The sequence below is a fragment of the Ictidomys tridecemlineatus genome, chromosome 8, assembly GCF_052094955.1.
Source record: "Ictidomys tridecemlineatus isolate mIctTri1 chromosome 8, mIctTri1.hap1, whole genome shotgun sequence".
NCBI lineage: Eukaryota > Metazoa > Chordata > Mammalia > Rodentia > Sciuridae > Ictidomys > Ictidomys tridecemlineatus.
In genome coordinates this window covers 146,299,587-146,319,915 of record NC_135484.1, presented here as the reverse complement: position 1 = coordinate 146,319,915, position 20,329 = coordinate 146,299,587, and positions in this window count along the sequence as shown.

The following is a 20,329-nucleotide window of genomic DNA, read 5'->3' as shown; positions in this document are numbered from 1 at the left end:
ATTAGTTTCTCCTGGTAATTTATAGAATAATCAGATACATAGAATATGGCCCATGTGTCATTTAATGAAGTGAACTTCTTGAGAAATGGATTGTTAAGTGATTTTTGTCATTGTGTGAATGTCACAGAATGTACTTACACAAAATCAAGTCAGCCACTGTATCACTAGGCAATATCGTCTTCTGGGGCTGCCAGCATATATGTGGTCCATCATTGGCTGAAGCATTATTTGTGGCATATATTGTATTTGAATAATGCTTTTAACAAATTTGTTCCAATTAACAGTATTAAAAATCACACCCATAAAGTACAGAATATACAAATATTTTAAGCACCCAAGAAATATTTTACTAAAACTAAATAAGTACTGGGCCACAAAACAAGAATAGAAATATACTCAGATAGAATATATTTTCTGAGGTAAAACTAAGCGAGCAACAAATAACAAAATCATAACTAGAGAATATTAAAATGTTTTACAATTTAGCAATAAATTTCTACATGATTAATAAGTAAAAAACATCATATCAGAAATTAAAAAATATTTTGAAACAAATGAAAATATTACATATAAATTTGTGGCATGTGGTTATAATAATGCTATGATGGAAATTTGTGGTTTAAAATGCATATAAACAAAAAGATGTACACATTTTAATGTCTAGAAGAAATTAAATTTAAAGAAAATTTTTAAAAATGTAATGAACTTAAGAGCAGAAATCAATTAAATAAAAGGAAAAAAAACAAGAAGCTAGAAATTTTTTTTAAATTGGCAAAGTTGGGAACCCCAACTAACCAAAAGAAGGAGAAGAAGAAGGTGGAGAATAAAGAGGGGGACGGGGAGGAGAAGGAAAAGAAGAAGTTCTGCTATAGTGATGCCACCTGCTTCACTCTTCCTGCTAAGGATTGCTTTAGCTATTCTGGGTCTCTTGTTTTTCCAGATGAATTTCATGATTGCTTTGTCTGTTTCTATGAGGAATGTCATTGGGATTTTGACTGGAATTGCATTGAATCTGTATAGTGGTTTTGGCAGTATAGTCATTTTGACAATATTAATTCTGCCTATCCAAGAACAAGAGAGATCTTTCCATCTTCTAAGTTCTAGTTTAATTTCTTTCTTTAGGGTTCTGTAGTTTTCATTGTAGAGGTCTTTCACCTCTTTCATTAAGTTGATTCCCAATTATATATATATTTTTGAGGCTATTATAAACGGGGTAATTTTCCTAATTTCTCTTTTAGAGGATTGATCACTGATGTACAGAAACTCATTTGATTTCTGGGTGTTGACTTTACACTCTGCTACTTTGCTAAATTAATTTATTAGTTCTAGAAGCTTTCTGGTAGAATTTTTCAGATCCTGTAAGTATAGACTCATGTCAGTGACAAATAGTGATGGTGAGTGTTCTTCTTTTCCTATTCAGATCCCTTTAATTCCTTTCATCTGTCTAATTGTTCTGGCTAGAGTTTCAAGGAATATGTTAAATAGAAGTGGTGAAAGAGGGCATTCCTGTTTTGTTCCAGTTTTTAGAGGGAATGCTTTCAATTTTTCTTCATTTAGAATGATGTTGTCTTGGGCTTCTCATACTAGACAAAGATGCCAAAATGTGCATGCACATGTGCACACACACACACACACACACACATACAAACACACACACACACACACACAAACTTAGCAAACTTCATTGTTACCAGTACAGTGTTGAAATCTTTCCCCCTGGTTTGGGGAATAAGGTGAGGATTTCAGTTCTTATTTCTACGCAACATTTTATTGGAGAGTCTACTGAAATGAAGAATAGGAAAGTATTAGTTAGAAGAACTGGAAACAAACCTTTTTAAAAGACTATTTTGCGTACAGAAAATATGCTTAACTACATAGAAACTCAAGAACAATCTGATGATAAACATGATACTTAGTGAGCTCACCAAGGCCATTATATATAAGGTGAGGATACAAAAAGTATCAATTGTATTCTTAAATCAAAATGAATAATTAGAAAAGAAAATTTGAAATAATAGACTTTCTTTTTTTCTATTCCCATCTCCCCTCCCTTCCCTTCATTCCCCTTCACTTAGAAATAGTGTTTAAAAACTCCTATCCTCAACAAAGCTTTACTAAGGGAAATTAGATTGAAATAAATGGATGGATATACCATGTTCATTGATTAGAAAATTCAGTGTTGCTAAAGACATCATTTTCTCCCCATAAATCAATCTATAGAGTCAATTAATTCCAACCAAATTCCTAGTGGGTTTTTAAAAAATGTGTGTAGAAATTTACAATCTGATTTAAAATTGACTTGAAAATGCAAAGTACAAAATATAGTCTAGACAATCTTGATGAAAAATATAGCTCAAGTACCAGATATCAGGAAGTATTATAAAGCCACAGCAATTAAAACAGATGTTACTGGTGGCAACTAGATCACGGGAACAGAATGGAGTCCAGAAGTAGATGAACACAGTTACACCGCCTGATTTCCAACAAAGCTGACCAAGGGCAAGGACACTTGGAGCGTTCTGAAATGCTGGTACTGTCGGGTACCTTCACCTGGGCGGAAAGTCCTTGCACATACTCACTTTGTAAAAATTCATTCAATAAAATAAGTCCAAAAGCTAATTTGCTTGTTGAATTCATTTTTATGCATGACAGAACGACTAAAAAGTTGTTGTGACCCAACTATTTACTCTCCATTCTGCCTATGGGATGATGCTACTCTGAGCCAGAAGCTGAGCATTTTAAACCCTATTGCTGTTTGAGACTCTGTTTCAACAGTAGGCAAGTTTTCACATTAATTTTGGTCCCTAGCACTCTTTGGTCTAGCACTATTGCTTGAGGCTGTCAACAAACACAAAGTGCAGCATGAAGACCAGCTTAGAGGGTCCTCTTTTTTTCCTAGAGCATTTTGGTGGGAAAGAGCTACCATCCTCAGCCTTGAAGGTGAAAGGGTAGTCACTGGCAGAATTTCTCCCTTTTAATGGGCACATTTTTCAAATTATAAATTAAGCCTAATCTTTGTTGGGCATATCCCATGCTCCAGGGACTACGCTAAGTACTTGCAATCCAGTAACTCATTTAATGCATAACGACTGTGTAAATCTCTTATTTAATCCATAACAACTATGTGAGGTAGGAAGATTCATTTGTCCCATGCTACTTGGGAGGAAGTGGAGGCACAACGGTGGAGGAATGTGTCAGATATTACACACCAGCAAGTCGTGAAGCCAGGCAGTGGGCAGGGCTCTGCTAAGGCTCTTGTTCTTTACAAACACGTGCTAGGCAACACACAGACAATGCATTTCATATTGCATGCAGTCTTCTTTGTTTGCTTAGTTTCAGAAAATACAGAAGAGAGCCCCTGGCCTGAAGCTATTTCTCTGCAGAACCGTGCTCTTTGTTTGAGGTTGGCTGGGCAAGGGCAGGAAACACGGGGACCCAGCCCCTTGGGCTGGACAAGGAGAATCCTCCCTTCATTCACTCACCTTCTTAGGGTATGGATAGTTGCTTGTTAGGAGAGTTGTACATTTCCTTTTGTAAGAAATTTAAAAATGGGTAAATTAAGGTTTTGAGCACAAATATATACATTACATGTATATATTTTAAATTTCTTTTCTTTTTTTTTTTTTTTTAAGAGGAAACACAGCTTTTCTTACCGCCTGGAGTTTCAGGGCTGTCACCCTCTTCCTTGCTTCAGAGTCGCCATTTTCTGAGCTCTCAGCAATAAACTTAATAAAGATTGATATCAATGACAAATTCTGTCAACTTCCAGGCTGCAAAACTTAGTCACTGTGCAAAATGGACCAAGGAAAATAAATAACCCGAGGAATGATGGAGTGTGTAAATATTGATGTGGACACTGGGTGCAGAGAAGTTAGACGGAGCAAAAAGCAGCTTAGTGATGGCAAGTTCCTCACCCTGGCTGGATACAGAAAGGTCTTTGCATGTTGATTTGAATTCTTTGGCATGATTTTCAGGGTGGGGATGTCTGCGGTAGGTTAAATTGGAAGCTCTTGGATTTAAAAAAAAAAAAAGGAAATTTAGAATACGCATATTCTTTAATTCAATAAAAACTATTATGAAAATAGGCTTGCATGTAGAAAAATTTGAAAATATATCTAGGAAAAATGGAATAATAAAGAATGCCTATAATTCTATTGCCCAGAATATTTGTTGTGAGACTTTTTTTCCATGCTAAATGTATACATTTCTTAATTTCTGAGATGCAAATATTTCAAACTTCGTTATTTCTGAAATCAGATCACATCTATGGGTATATATATATTATATATATATATTATATATATATATATATATATATATATATAATATATGGGTACTTATATCATTTTGTTTAAATCTTAAAAGACTATTAGTCTCATCCCTCAGTATTCATAATGGGGGGTCAATTCCAGCTGCACCTCGACTGGAAACCAAAATTCATGGATACTCAAGTCCCTTTTATAAAATGGTACAGTTTTGCATGAAACCCAGACACAGCCTTCTGTGTACTTTAAATAATTTCTTGATTACGCATGTACTTAATAAATGTTAATGCTATATTAATAGTTGTTCTAATGTATTATTAGGGGAAAATGTCTTTGCTGCTTTTGGATATTTACTGAAAATTTCAATCAATGGTGGAATCTGTGGATATGGAGGTCCAAATGTATTTAGGCTAATGATGTCGCCTAAAACCAAGGGAATATGTTGCTATCATATATTTATGGAAAATATTATCATATTGTGGCTTCTATTTTGTCTATTCTGTTTCTTTCATTATTGTAAAGTTTACACAAATAATGGTAAAAACAAAATTTACCATTTTATGGATGGAACTAGAGTCCCTCATGTTAAGTGAAATAAGTCGAAGTCAGAAGGTCAAAAGACATGGGTTATATGTGGAAACTAGAGAAGAAAAAAGAAAAATGAAGGTGGTGATGGAGCTCCTAAAAATCAAAAAGAGATCAGTAGAGGAAGGGACTAAGGGGCAGGTGGTGGGGAGGGAGTGGACAAGGGGAATGATTTTGGCCACATTATATTATTATATTGTGTGCATATACAAATATGTAACAATGAATCCCATCATTATGTATAACTATAATGCACCAATAAGGAGTGAGGAAATAAAAAATGTTACCATCTTCGCCTTTTTTATGAGTGCAGTTCAGTGGCATTGAGTAAATTCACAATGTTTTCTAATCCATCAATATCTGTTGTCAGAAGGTTTTCATCCTAAAAGGTCACTCTACCTATCAAATAATAACTCCATATTCTCCTCTCTACCCAACCCTAAGCTCTATTCTACCTCCTGTGCCTGCAAATTTGCCTATACTGATTGCCTTATATAAATGGAATAACCCAATATTGATCTTTTTGTGTCTAGCTATTTCACTTAGCATAACATTGTCAAGATTCATCTATGTCGTAGCTTATGTCAGACTTTCATTTCTTCTTTACACCCGAATGAGGCCCCATCATAGACCATATTTTGTTTATCCCACCATCAATCCATGGATAAGGATTGCTTCTGCTTTCTGGTGGTTGTGAATAACACTCTGATCATTGGTAGGGGAGTATCTGTTTGAGTTTCCGCTTTCAGTTCTTCTAGGTCTATACCTAAGAGTGGACTCACTGGGTCGTTGGTAATTCCATGTTTAAGTTTTCAAGGAACCAACATATTGTTTTCCAGAGCTGCACCATTTTCCATTTTCAGCAATGTACAAGGGCTTCAGTTTCTCCACAGCCTCATCAATACTTGATATTTTTTCATTTTTTAATAGTCATCTTACTGCATATGCAGTGGCTGTGCATATTATTTTTGAAATCCACTTTCTTTCTGTTAATGATATATCCCAAACATCATCTCAGGGCCATTGATATCCTTCTATAATCCTTATGAATTGCCATTTTAAAGGCTGTATATTATTCAGTTGTATGTGTGTACATACATATTTTAAAAAATAAGCCTCCATTATTGACTATTTAGGTTGTTCTGAGGTTTTTTTTTTCCTATTATAAAGTATGAGGAAATGAATATGCTACAGCTATTTTTTGCACACATTATTATTTCCTTGGTATAAATTCCTAGATGTGCTATTGTTGAATCAAAGATATGGCATATAAGGCTTTAATTCATAATTCTAAATTGCCTCTGCTTAGTTACAAAAGGAAAAAAATCAAGAGTCCCTCAGTGAGGAAACACCCACATCACCACTGCCAGCCCCAGAGACTTCCCTGGAAAATATTTACACTTGGTGAGAAAGAGAAAATGCTATGAGAATTTGGTCAATGAAACAGAAAGTGTATCCGTCAGGTCTTTTCACCAGATGGCTTGATAATTCTGGAAAGATGAAATTCTTTACAATATTCATCTTGTGTCTGAGGATAAACTTCTCTCAAACAAGTATGATTAGTTTCTGTTTGACCCAACTTTCCTATTTCTCAACTGCCCTTCTTGCCCGGAATATGTGGGAACATTTTTTTTTTTTTTAATAGGATAGGAGCAGATACTCTACTACAGTGTTCCCCTAGCAATTACTTGAACTTGAGATTCTGGAGGATCTGCATGTACTTTCTATAGGAAAAGAACAAAGAGAACTTTTTGATTAGTATGTCCAAAGTGCAGATAATGTACCAAATCTACATCACGGATGGTCTGGAGAATTTTCTTCCTTCTGAAAAAATTGTACTGAAATCATCCCATTTCATTTCACCCTCATCGCTTGTTAGGGTAGCTGTTGCAACATTGATCAGAAAGCAGAAGCAGCCCTCCGAGGTTATTACAACTGCAGGCTGGGCATGCCTAATCTGAAAATCCAAATTCTGAAATGCTCCAAAATCCAAAACTTTCCACAAGTGGAAAATTCCACCGCTGACCTTATATGACAAGTTGCAGTCAAAATGCAGGTGCACTAAAAATACTGCATAAAATTACCTTCAGGCTGTGTGCATATGGCGTGTATGAAATCTAAAGGAATTTAATGTTATATTTGGGTCCCATTCCCATTATGAATCTGCAAATATTTCAAACTATGAAAAAATCTGACGTCTGAGGGGCTGAGAATATAGCTCAGTTGGTAGAGTGCTTACCTCACATGCACAAGGCCCTGGGTTCAATTCCCAGCAACACATACACATATACACACCCAAAAATCTGACATCTAAAACACTTCTGGTCCCAGGCATTTTGAATGAGGGATACCAACTTGTATCTACTCCGTATTTTATTTCCACTTGAATCCCTTGGAGGCAGAGTTTGAGGTTATTGGCTTGGCCCCATAGTGAAGGAAAACCCCAAGCCAGCTCTTCAAAGACCTTCCCGGCCACGAGGAAAACCAGTCAAACAGAGTTAATGGGCAGATGGAAGGACCGTCCCCACACATGAATTCATTGAGGATCTATTATGGGGCAGGCACTGTACTGAACACCATGCTGGATGCTGGGGATCCCCAAGAAACAGGACGGAACCCTTCTCTTTACAGAGCATCCCTTCTAATTAACATCTCAACCAAATATATGGAAGTGTGCTGAGGATGGAGGAGGCCGGAAGGGTAGCTGGGGTGCAATGGGAAGCTCGCAGGAGACCGACTTTCAGTGTGTCTCAGCTCACTTGCTCTGTGACCTTAGGCAAGTCCCTGAACCTCTCTGAGTCTCCTTTTTCTATCTGCCTAGTCTTACAGTGATGCAGAGTCTCTGTGGGAATGTCATGTGGTCTCAGTTTGTGGAAGAGTGGAGGAAGGGAAAGACTTTACAGAGGGGGACGAACTTTGAGCTTTATGCTATTGGCCAAATGGAAATCTAGACCTCTGTGTGTGTGGCAGCTCCCGGCAAATATGGCCACCTCATGGGTAGAAACGTGGGAATTAGAAAGAACAGAAATATCCAGCAGGAAAGCTTAGAGGAAAGAGCCAGAGAGAACAAGTATGCAGCCTGTCCCCAGAGTCATTTTATAGAGCCTGGAATTCGCTGCTAGTGATATTCCCTGGCTTCTCCCTGATGTGGCTCACGGGCTCTGGGATGTTTACTGCAGTGCATTCCTGGGAGGGTGCAGAGAGCCACGTCCAATGTCAGAAAGCTTGGAAATCAGTCCTGGGTTTAATTTTAACTCTTTATATAAACAGTGACCTAATCTGAGGAGGGCTCGGTCTGGCCAGGCTTCCCAGTCCCCACATGTCCCCCTCCTCCCTCCTCTGCCCTTAGTCAAACTGTCTCGCCTTTATCTCACAGATGGACGCTGCAAATAAGCACGGGGTGATCTGTGTGCTCAAAGGAGCCAGCAAAGCAAAACACCCCAGCCAGCCGTGGCCCTCCGCAGGGGTCACAGGAGCCCAGCCCAGGAGCCAGGCACCAGAGACGCTCCCAGGGAGGCCAATGGAGGCAGAGGTTAAGGACTCGACTGCCCATCCAGGAGGCCCCCTGTCCCCCTGCAGCCCAGCCCCGGCTATGATTTATATTTTTCTTGAGCAGTATATCAAATCCTCTCTTATTCCCTGTGCAAACCAAGTGAATTCTGAGTGTGGCCCAGGCAGAGGGAGCTAAGCTCTGGGTTAGGGCTTTGTTGCTCCTTCTCTGTAACTATTATGGGGGCTGAGCTCCCCTTGACTCGACAGGTGGGCAGCACTCTGCAGAGCACAGGAATGTGAAATGGGCCTTCCAAGGACTCAGGTGCAAACTCAGGAGCTACGCAGCCACTGGGAGCCCACAGGTGAGCCCAGTGTTGGGTGGAGGTGGACAGGGGACCAGGGAGAGGCAGACTCCTAGGTGGGCGTGGTGGGAGGAAGGGAGGGAGGGACTTGCAGGGGCTAAGATGCCCTGGCAGGGATTGTCCAGGTCAGGGGTCAGCAAACTCTTTCTGTGAAGGACCAGAAAGTACATGCCATCCGTAGGCCATCCGGTGACTGTCACGACTCCTCAGCTCTGCCAAGGTCAGATGACAGCAGGCAAACCCAGGTCTTGTCTGTGCTCCAGTGCAAGACGATGTACAAAAGTGGGCAGCAGGTGGGCCTGGCGCGTGGGCTGGGTTCTGTGACCCCGATCTAGGGGTCTTTCCCTTTTCCATGTTAGCCATGATGTCCTAGGAGGAGACATCTGTGACTTCCACTTGCATGATTTCCTTGACCAATTCCTCGCCACTGGCAGGAGTTGTAAAGGTCAAGGCACAGGGGCTGAAACCCGCCGCCCGCAGTCAGCTCAGGAGCAGTATCAGAACATTCCCTGACAACTTCATAGCAAATCCTCCTTCCCCACATTCTCTCTCTCCGGGTCGGTTAGGATCCAGAGTTGGCCTCCTACTTTATCCTCTAGGCTTCTTTGTTTCCCTTTTATATTTTCTCTCCTGTTGCACATTCCTTGGGCTTTCAACAGGAGATCCCCAGTCCAATGCCCCTGCCCATAAATCCATGACCTAGCCATTCCCAGTCTAGCATGTTCCCATTCTGGTGCAATCCATAGTCAAGGGTGAGAGCTGGTGTGGTGGTCAAGGCTGGACTCAGCAATTGGACTGCCCGGGCTCAAGTCCATGGACTGCCCATAGTCACAGCCAAGTTCACTGACTTTTCCATTCCTCAATTTTCCTACCTGTTAAATGGGCCTATCTCATGCTGCATGAGTCAAGTAAATGGCTAACACAGGGGGAGCGCTTAGTAGGTCAGCACACTGAAACCCATAGGCATCTCCTGTCTGGGCTGCACTTCTTGATTTGTCTTCACAATATTTTATATTGACAAGACCTCTCGGGATCAGTTTGAATCCCAACTCTTCCAACTCATAACATAATGCACCGTCTTGGACAAGGGTGGGCTGCGTGTATGACAATCGATCCACAAGATGACAAGGGAACTGAAAAAGGCCTGTGGCTGGTGACATCATAGCCCTGCAGCTTCCTCCTGTGCTTGGGGCGATGCTGGTGTGAACATATCTACGAGGCTCCAGTCACAGCGAAGCCCTGCTGTCCCCTACAGGACATGCCAGTCGATCATGGAAACAACAAGCGTGCTTCTGGTTTATCACGTCTCATTTACTCATTATTTTGCATATATAAAAGAGTTCCCTGTGAGACAGAATGCACGTTATGCCAGGAGCAGCCACATCTCACATTGGCCACTTCTCTTGATGACATCGAGAGGCCACGTGGAGTGATTGACCCAGAACATCTGGGTTTGTGTTCTTCACACAGTGACGGGATCCCCTGGTGTCACATTTCCCGGGAGGTAGCCCCATCAGGAGCGATGCTCAAGTGTACCTCTGCTCCAGGTGGTGTGTGGCAAGCCACAGCCCTTTGCAGAAAGGTGAGGAGCCAGGGATCTAGCTGGGCTCAGGTAAGCCAGCGGTCCCCTGGGAAGGCCAGCTATGCGTCCTGCTGCTGTGTGTTAGCCAGGGCCCCCGGCCTGCCACAGCGAGCTTAAGCAGAAGGGAGCACAGCCCCCCTCGGACTGTCCATCACTTCACTAGACACCCTGGGGCCAGTTGAACGGTAGACCCTTCAGTGAATCAGCCTCAGGGGCTGTGGGTGGGAGAAGGGGCAGGTCCTGCAGGCAGCTGCCCGACAACCCTGCTTGCACCCGCTGGACCTCCTATCAGGGCTTTTTCCTGCCCATTGCTTGACCCCCATTTCCAAGTCCTCGGTCAGTGGGACTCTAGCACTGACTAGCAGTAATCCCTGGGCTGAGAGGACACTTCAGGGTTGTCCTCAGGCAGCTCCGAGGTGGTGTGGCCGTGGGGAGACAGAACAGAGTTTTGAAAGCTTTCTTCCAACCTCCCCCTCTGATCCTTTTCCCAGCACCCAGGCCAGTCCCACCTGTGTCAGAGGAAGACGAGCTTCTGTCACCCCAACGACGTCCCTGGATTCTCTTGGATTGTCCCGGGGAACTGATCCTGTACTCCTTCTTGCCCTCTGGCTTTTACTCTTTCTTACAGATGGACTTGAGTGGCAGGAACCTGCACACCAAGCTCATTCCTGATCTTAGGAAGAAACAAAAATAGCATCACGGTGCCTAAGGAGACTCTTCTCCAGCTCTCCGTCCTGGGTCTCTGTCTCCTGTGGGTGCCCCAGTAAGATGTCACCATGTCTCTACTTGAGTAGCTCTGACAACAGGACGCACAAGCATGAAGGGGTGGGTCTGTCCATCTGTTCATTTTTTGAATTTTTTTACTGAGAAATAATATACATTCAGAAAAGAATACAGGTCAGACCTCCAATCCGCCTTCACAAAGAGATCACATCTACATAATCTGCAGCCACTTCTAGAAACATTACAAGGAGATTTGCTAATGTTAATATGATCAAGGTCAGAAAAGCCTTCCTTAAGGCTAAGAGCTCCCATTCTGTAATTTCCAGCAACTCTTTCAGCTCTAAGGAGTTACACAAAATAAGTGCAATGTTTTCTTTTTTTTTTTTTTTGAAATATTTTCTTACTTTCAAGTACTTGGAATAAAACGTTTGCCATCCATTAAAAATTCTCTTTCCCCGTATCATGCAATCTTCTCTCAACCAGTTTTGCTGTGACAAGATGCTGCTTATGATGGTGTGTGGAGGTACACCGGGTTGGAGGGCCAACTGAAGCAAAGAGACATGTGGAGAACAGATGTTCAGAGACAGAAAGTGAGTCTCTGGTCTGGTCCGCAGCAAATACAAGAAGCAAACAGAACCTGAATGGCGTCTGCCACAAAAGCCGTCAAGTTCCTCTCCTCTGGGTCACGGTGGGAAGTCTGGTTGCTCCAGGCCTCCTGGGTAGGTGGACATCAGGTGGACAGAGAGCAAGAGACACCAGCTGATGCACAGGCTGAGGTCCTCCAGGGGACTGGCACGAGTCAGTGGCAGCCCAGGGACCCAGGGTGGTGCAATCAGAGCTGGCAGCTGAGAGATGACCGCTGAGCTGAGGTGAGAGAAAGTTCCGGCTGCTCCCAAGACTCAGGCGACACTCATCTGGGACCAACTAGAGAAGCAAGGCCCCTCCAAGTTCTCAGGGACAGCCCAGGAGACAGGATAAGGTGTGGGGGACCACACGGAATAGATTTACAGACTTTGGGGACAGGAATTAATTCTTGCTGACGTGGATAACATGGAGTCAACTCAGCCTCCTCCAACAGCCCCTCCTCCACCGTGCCACCTGGAGCCTCGAGAAGGGACTGGACCAAGTGGAAGTGCAAAATGAATCAAGTTTGGACACTTTAGACGCGTGTCCTCTTCCAGATTCTTCCATAGCCCATAGAACTTCTCCTTTTCTGCTTCCTCCTCCTCCTTTTCTTCCTTCATCTTCTTCTTCCTCTTTTAAATACTGAGTCCAGTTAATTCAAGGTGTGAAAAAGGAGTCCCCTCATTTATGTTCATGTGTTCATTTAGGCAGGTATTTGATATGCTCTTTTTTAATACTATTTATTCTTAAATTTAATTGTTGCTTTTTCATGCCAATTGTATTCAGGGAACATTGGAAAATAAAGGTGGTGGGTTTGGCCTCCTCCGAGGACAGAATCCAGCTGCTTGCGTCCTACTCGGGTCTGTTTTTAGCTTTTCCTGTGCACATCCTCCTAACCTTTGGTGTCCTGAGTCGTTGCTACATTTGTTCCTGTTTCGGGGCCTGACTCAAGGCCTGTGTCTGTTCCCCATAGCGTTCCAGAGCCCGACCACACAATTTAAAGTATAATGGGTATTGGCTGTGGAGTGTTCAAGCCCATTGTCAGAAAAATGCTGTTGGTTAAGCAGAGGTGGTTGTTTTGGACTTACTGCAATAAGGGAGAACATTGGCCTGCTCTGGAGTCCAGTGGCGTCTCAGGATAGAGAAGTCGGAGGAGGGTTACTTAAGGTTTTAGAGCCGGGTTGGGTGAATTTTGGCGTAGCAGGGAACAGGTTGGGATTGACCTGTTAGTCCCGATAAGTGAGACATTTCAGGAATTCCGTAGTTTAATTACCCAGGGGCCAACGTTTATTGAAGCAAGTCACTAGGTTGTTTTTGCCTGGTCCCAGCCTTGATCCGCTGAAAACCAGGAAAGCAAACTTTAGCCCAGAACGGTTTAATGCAAAAAAAAAAAAAAAAAAAAGGAAACAGGTTAGTTTCAGTTCATATGAGCATGCAAAAGTGGTTTGACTACCACTTCAATATCCAGGGGGAGCATGGTTTTAATATTTTCCCTCTAACTGGTCTGCTCTTCTAGGTGGGCACATTATGGGTAAATAAGAACAAAGCCATTGGTGCAGTGGTTTCAACAGCCTCTTTAGCAAACGCTCAGCCTGTCTAAGTGAAAATGCCCAATCACTCGATATCTTTCACACTTCCGTCCTTTGTAGCCCCCCTCCAAGATGGTGCCTGGGTTTGTAGGCAAAAGAATGCAACCTACGTATCTTCTTGGCAGATGAAAACAATGACAGCTTGGGGTCCTAGTGCCTGGGACAGTGACTCTTGGCCACCTGCTTGCTCATCTGTCCATTGGAGTTTCCAGTTACCCTTCATCGCTAAGAGAATATTTTTTTCTAGTTCCTCTCCCTTGGCCAGAGCTGACAGTTCTCTCTGGGTGACTTGGTGTCCCCCCAGCAATAGACAATCGCAGCACACTCTAATCTCTCGTTCTGTTCCTGAGCCTGCATATTTCTTCCCAGCCTTTGGGGGCCTCCATGATAGACCAACTGGATCTACTCTAGGCTTCTCTGTGTGGAAATAAATGAAGACCAGCCACAAAAGGGAAGCAAAGTCTATTTATTCTAGGCTTGCTCTAGTGAGGGAATCACCTGCTGTCATTGTGTCTGGCAGAGACTCAAAGGCAGGCAGAGAAGAGGGCAGTCTGTCCAAGGGAAGGCTGCCGGTCTGTCCTGATGGGTGGCTATTGGCACAGGGAAGTTGGAGGCAGCTAACGGGAAGCAGGCATCTGTGTGATCAGTGAAAGATGTGTCTCAGTCCAATTTGTGTTGCTATAACACAATACCACATGCTGGGTAGCTTATAAAGGAAAGATATTTATTTCTCACAGTTCTGGAGGCTGGAAAGTCCAAGATCACGATGCCAGGATCTGGCCAGGGCCTTTTTCCTGCATTATCCCATGGTGGAAGGCAAGAAGGTAAAAGAGGGCAGGAAAGCAAGAGAGCGCTGAACTCACTTTTAAAACAAACCCATTCATTAATTCATCCGTGAAGGCAGAGACCTCATGGTCTAATCAACTCTAAAGGTACCACCTTTCAACACTGCTGCATGGAGAATCGATTTCCCAACACACAGATGTTAGGGAACACACCCAAACCATAGTAAGATGCACTCTCAGCTTTGTCTGGTGGGTCTTAAGTTGGAAGCTGAGAAAAATCTTAGGGAAGCTGGCCATTAATCAAGTCTTGGTCCTCTCGTGCCGATCGTTAGTAGTTATCATGTAGATTCCTTGATTGTTGCTAGAGACAGCAGCCGTGTAGTTTCCTGCAAGCCTAACTTACAGTAGGCTGGCTTCCTGAGTTGTTTATTGTTGACAAGAGGACTGGTTTCCTGGGAAGGTTGTTGTAGGCTGTGGGTCAGAGTTCTGCTTTTAAACATGGTCTGGCCACTGTCCATTACATATTCAGTCTCTCACTACCACACAGGAGCTGGTGGACTCAACCAGGCGTGCAAAGGGGACCCTCCAAGCCGTTTCAACCCCTTACCAATGTCTCAGGTGCACAATTTCGTCTCCATGCCTCTGGCCCTTGGTGTTGACATCGACTGCTGTTGGACTCTCCTAACTCAACCCCTTCCTCTTTTCTTCCTCTTTAATTTTTTTCTCTTATCATCTCCCACGACAGGGAGAAGAGGGCTCACCTGCTTTCTTCTGTGGCATTACTTCTTCCGATGGTACAGCAAGTCTCATGTCTAGCTCTTGTCTCCAGGGGAAAAAACTTTCCCACCTTGCAGAACTTGAAGGTCTGGGTGCTCCCCAGATTTGGGGGTGGCAACGGACAGGATGTTTCTCTATCCTGTTGGACAGACTAACACCAAGATTTCCAACCTGTCACCTCGAGCCCTGTCACAGATATCTTGTGTCCAGTTTATTCCTGCCACGTTAGCCACTGTCTAGGAGAGTCTCGACCAGGAAAGAAGTTCGGTTCAAGTGGGTTGGTGGGGTGAGACACAGAGCGGGCAGCACAACGGGACCCAGGAGATGTCTGAAGCAGTTTATTGCTCACAGATCCCGGTGACCAGAGGGCAGCACGTCCGGCAGGGCCAGTGCAGGAGAGAGGCCATCAGGAACACGGGCACCTGAGCAGCAGGCGGGAAGCAGGACCCTGAGAAAGACGGGCTGGGGTTGAAGGTTTCCTTGGCGTCCAGGGCATTGCCCAAGCAGGTCTCCCACGGGGTGTTCTGAGTGGCAGGATTGGAAGGCAGGTGCACATCATGAAGTCACGGTGAGCTTGAAAGATGTTCCCGGTGGCTTATCTGTGCAGCCCACGCAGGACGGGAGTCAGGGGGTGTCCCAAGTAGGTTGCATCTAGCTGCTGCATAAGGAGGTGGTCACCAAGAGGCAGTCGTTTAAGGCAGGTGACAGATCGGTCACCGTGAGGAAGGAGGGGAGATGGAAAACTGGAAACTGCGTAAAGGTGACAAAAATCCCCAATTCTGGAATGAAAAAGAGTCCAACTTACACTAAAAATGAATCTCAAGGCAACCTAAAATGATAAGAATTCACTGCCTAGGACAGAGGAGGAGATAAAGAAATTCAGGTAGGTTTTAGGGGAAAAAAAAATAGTTTCCTTGCCAGTCTATTTGGTTTCAAATCCTATATTGAATATCAAAAGCTTTCTTTCTCTTGGCATACCACAAGACTTACCCCCAGACCTCGGGGCAGATGACCCTGGAGCCAATTAGGAAGAAAAACCTATACTTGCAAAACCAAAAGGGAAATTGCATTAATTCCTTTTTTCTAAATATGGCTCTGATTGCACCAGTTATTCTTCACCACGTTCACATAGAATTCTTTTGTTCCTGCTTCCTTCCACTGGCTTTCTTTGGGGTAGCATAGGTTAATAGGGAGAAATGAAGCTATTTCTTGTGCTCTGTTAAAAAAAAATGATCTCTTCCTCTCCATTTTAACTGCTGGAATATAAAGTCTCTTTTATCTTCTCAGTATAGGGCTCCCCACCTTTTCAGAAGAGGCTCCATTGGTTTTTCTGTTTCTTTCCCATAATTTTGAACTTCCCACCCCCCACTTGCTTGACTCTTAATGGAAAATAGATCTCCAGCACATCACTTGTAAAGATATTGTTCCTGAGGCTCCCTACCTGTCCCTCTACTGGAAGTCCGTCAAGGTCTGTGTGTGCATACATGTGCAGGCCATAATAGGTCCTCTGTCCTTCCTTGACTTGATTGCCCTGACAGACCGCGTGTCATAATAATTTTATATCTGAGTTTGGCTGTTTTTTCATTCCCTCTAGTTCTAACCCGTTATTTTACATTTTCAGAGGCTCATTATGACTCATTGGGCAGCCGAAGAAACATAATGAGTCCAAGATGATTGCATGTGGCGGCACTCCACAAATAGATATTAAACAGCTCATGAAATCTATAAATGTCCTCACTATCCTGGGTGCATTATCAAGCTATGAATCAATAATTCAGTTTTGTATGCTCTTTTGAGATTCTAGCTTTCTTGACTTTTCTTCTTGGAGATGGAGACTATAAAGCAATACAGGGAAAAGAAGGTTGATGGAGGAGAAGAATACAAAGAAAAAAAAAAGAAGAAAATGTTTAAAAATATAATAAAAGCCCTTTCTCAGAACTCTTTGACAGTTGTCCGCATGAAGAACAAACAATATCAGGCACAGAGTATACATGTTCAAAAAACATTTGTTGAATGAGCAAATAAGTTTAATGTCTCTACTTTGGATGGAATTTGGATGTGGGTTTTGATAGTGCCTGGCACCGCCCATGTCTCCGTTCATTAATTCTCAAAACTGAGGAAGGGACTGATATTATCACCACTTACCAAATGGTAATACCAGAGGCCACCAATAAAGAGAAATAGACAAGCTGAATGTTGGGGAAAGTCCATGTTTATTAGGAAGCCTGTGAAGATACCGAAAAAAGAAACTATCAAGGAACCACTAAATTTGGATTCTCCTTTGGGGTCTGCATTTCATGCCACCATCTACCAACTTGCCAAGCCCAGACATACGAGTATCATCTGCACTCACACCCACACCCGAGTCCCCACCACGTTCCCTCTGTTCTCCCACAATTTTCATCTACATCCTCTCCTGCTCCACTGTCATTACCGAATTCCAAACTGTCATTAATTCTTAACTTGGTGAAAGAAAGATCCTTCCAACCAATCTCCCTGTCTCCACTCTTGCGTCTTTTCCCACTACATGCGGACATGATCTTCAGAAACCTAACTGTGGTCCTCTTCTGTTTAAACATCTTCCAGGTATTTCCCTCGTTTTGAGGATAGAGTGGAAGTTCATTTTCAGAGCACACGGAGTCCTTCAGGATCTCCCCTGGATCTCCCTCCGGCCTCATCAACTCACCGTCAAGAAGAATTTCCCGTTCTCCTTGAACATCCATTCTTCGCACCTTCCTTCGGACACCCGTGTCTCTGGGCATGTGAAAGCATTTTCCCTTCTTATCCTTCCTTCGGCTGTAAGACGTCCTTGAAGATCTAGCTCTGTTGTCCTCTGGGACACCTTACCTACTTCTCCTGTTCCCTCCAACCAACACACAATCAAATTTCAGCCCCAAATAAGCAGTATGTCCAAGTGTGATATTTGGGGTGGCATGCTGAGGGCAGATCTGCAGGGGCACAGTGTCCTTCTTCTCTGGCCCACGGTCTCTGTGCACACCTCTGAAATCCACACCCACCCCTGAACTCTAATTGCTGAACTGCTTCTCTCCCTACTTAGTCTGTCTGCTGTTTGAAAAGGAGTTGGGCCTTTCACCTCTTTTTCCCAGCGGCTACTACAGTGCCTGGCGTATGACATGAATGCAATACGTATTCTCTAAAATGAAATAAAAATGTGATGGTGCACAGTGCCAGAATTGTTGGAGACCTCAGAGGTAGTTTAGTCTACTCTTCTCATTTCCAACATGAAAAACAAACTGTCACCTGGAGGCAAATGGCTGTGTCCAAGCATTACTAGGAACAGCAGTAAACTCAGGACTAGATTTTCATTTTTCTGATTCCAGGTTTCCTCTACTCCTTAATTTTAACTGTAATCTCAGGTTGTTCCTTGGAACCAGAACTCATACAAGTTTCCCATAAAACTCAAGAGTCGTATGTTTTGGCAACAAGCGGGAGACAGCGAGAAGGGTTGGATCTGCCTGCTTTGATTCCTTTGCCAAAAACAACTTCTGAGTTCTCTGGATAGCACACTTGCAAACCTCGCAAAGTGCCACAAGTTGGAGTCATGAAACGAAGTGTGGAGCCTGAGAATAACTCTTCGCACAGACTACCTCTGGTGGTGGGTGGTGAGGGTTTTTTTTTTTTTGCTTTAACATCCTATTAGCACATTATCTTTAGTTTCCAGAGCCTTTCTTGGGTTCCAAACTTACAGGTGGTGATGGTGAGTGGGAGGGAGATTGAGTAAGATGTTCCTTCGTTGGGAGGCAAAGCTGTTGGTCCCTCCTCACGCCATGGTTCAGCCATTGGCCACAGCTACTGCTGCTGGTGCGTCTTTCTTCCAGGCAAATGCAACCACTGCTTCTGAAATGCCAAGGAGCAAGAGTCAGGAGCACTCATCACACTGGATCACAGTCACCTGTTTACCTATCTGCCCTCACCCCACTGTGTGCTCTTGAAATCCTTGGTTATGTCTTCTGTCTAGGTAGCCTGAGTGCTGGTCAAGTGTCCAATTTTGCATTCTTTGGTGACTCCCAAAGGAAGAAGAAAATGTTGGGTGGCTTTGAGAACGTGGATTCAGTGGCGAGGAGCTAGATGACAAGACCTGGCCGCCCTCTGAGCCCTCATGAATAGAGAGGGTGCTCCTCCCACCACCAAGTGGCCGACGTGATGATCTAAGAAGATTGTGCACTTGCAACTCCTGTGAGGAGTTGTGTGATCATACAACTTTGGGTAAGTTAAGCCACGTTGGAACCTCGTCGTCCTCCGCAGTAGAATGAGCACTCTAACTTTGAAGGTCTTTTCCCGCTCTGAAATTCTACCGGATTCCCTTACCATCGGATACCCACCTCTCTCCTCTTAGAGGAGAAGCCAATCCACTAAAAGGACAAAGAGAAAACTATAGGGATGATGTAGGATCGCAATCAATTTTTCTACTGCCAAAAGAAAACCCACACTGAATATTTGAGTTTTTCAGAGGACATGTACTGTTTGAAAATCGCCTTCCGTCTTGCATTTAAAAAAAATTTTTTTTTAAGAAGAAGAAAAAGGCAAGTGGGAGAGGCATCACATTCTGCACATAACTTTTCTACTTATAGACAGATTTTTTTGATGCTTTTTTTTTCTCTCTCTCTGGAGGTGTGAGGGAGGATTCCCATAGCTGGAGGAGGGTGGAAGTCAGGGGACTGTGGGAGAAGGCAAGTGTGATCGTGGGACTAAACTTAATTCATTAAAATGTGTGGTTTTTTTAAAAAAACCATTTTGCCAAAAATGAGCTTTGTGGGAAGGAGAAGGCAGCAGGGACAGGGATGCGTGGGGGAAAAGGGAGGAGGAAGAAGGCCAAGAGAAAAGGAAATCTTATTTGTTGCTCAATGTTGAATCCCACATAAGAATGTGTCATGAGCCAATTCAGGGAAATTAAAATGCAAATTGGGGGAGTTCAATCTATTAGGCACAGATAGAGTGGATTGACATTATTATCGTTCCTATTTTTATAGGAATTGTGAACATTCTCCCAAAGACTTCAGAAAGTTTGGGGAAACGAGTTAGCCTCTTTTCTCATTTCCAGACTTTTCTCAAATGAAATGGCAGCCATCTGTCAACATTGTGCTTTTATTCCTTTTGGAATACTGTGAACTGCATCAGAAACCGACTGCATTTGTTGGGGTGACACTAGCTGTTGTAACCAACACCAAGCTCCAGTGACTCAACACAACAGAAGTTGATTTCTCATGCACACAACATTCCTGGGCAGGTATTCCCGGTGGACACGTGACTTTCCTCAACGAGACTGCTGAAGTTTAAGTTCAGTGAACTCTGCTACGTTTGAATGGGTCCCCTCCAAATTTAGGTGTTGCCAATGGGATGGTACTAAGGGGAAGGAGGAGCTCTAAGGAGATGATTGGGTCAGGAAGGCTCTTCCCTTCCAGAATGGAATTCGGCATTTCATCTCGAGGCTTAGCGATCCCCTTGGGAAATAGAAATTCATAGTACCTGGCCCTGGAAAGAGAAAAAATAAGGTGAAAAAAAAATTTTTTTTAATGACATTGGT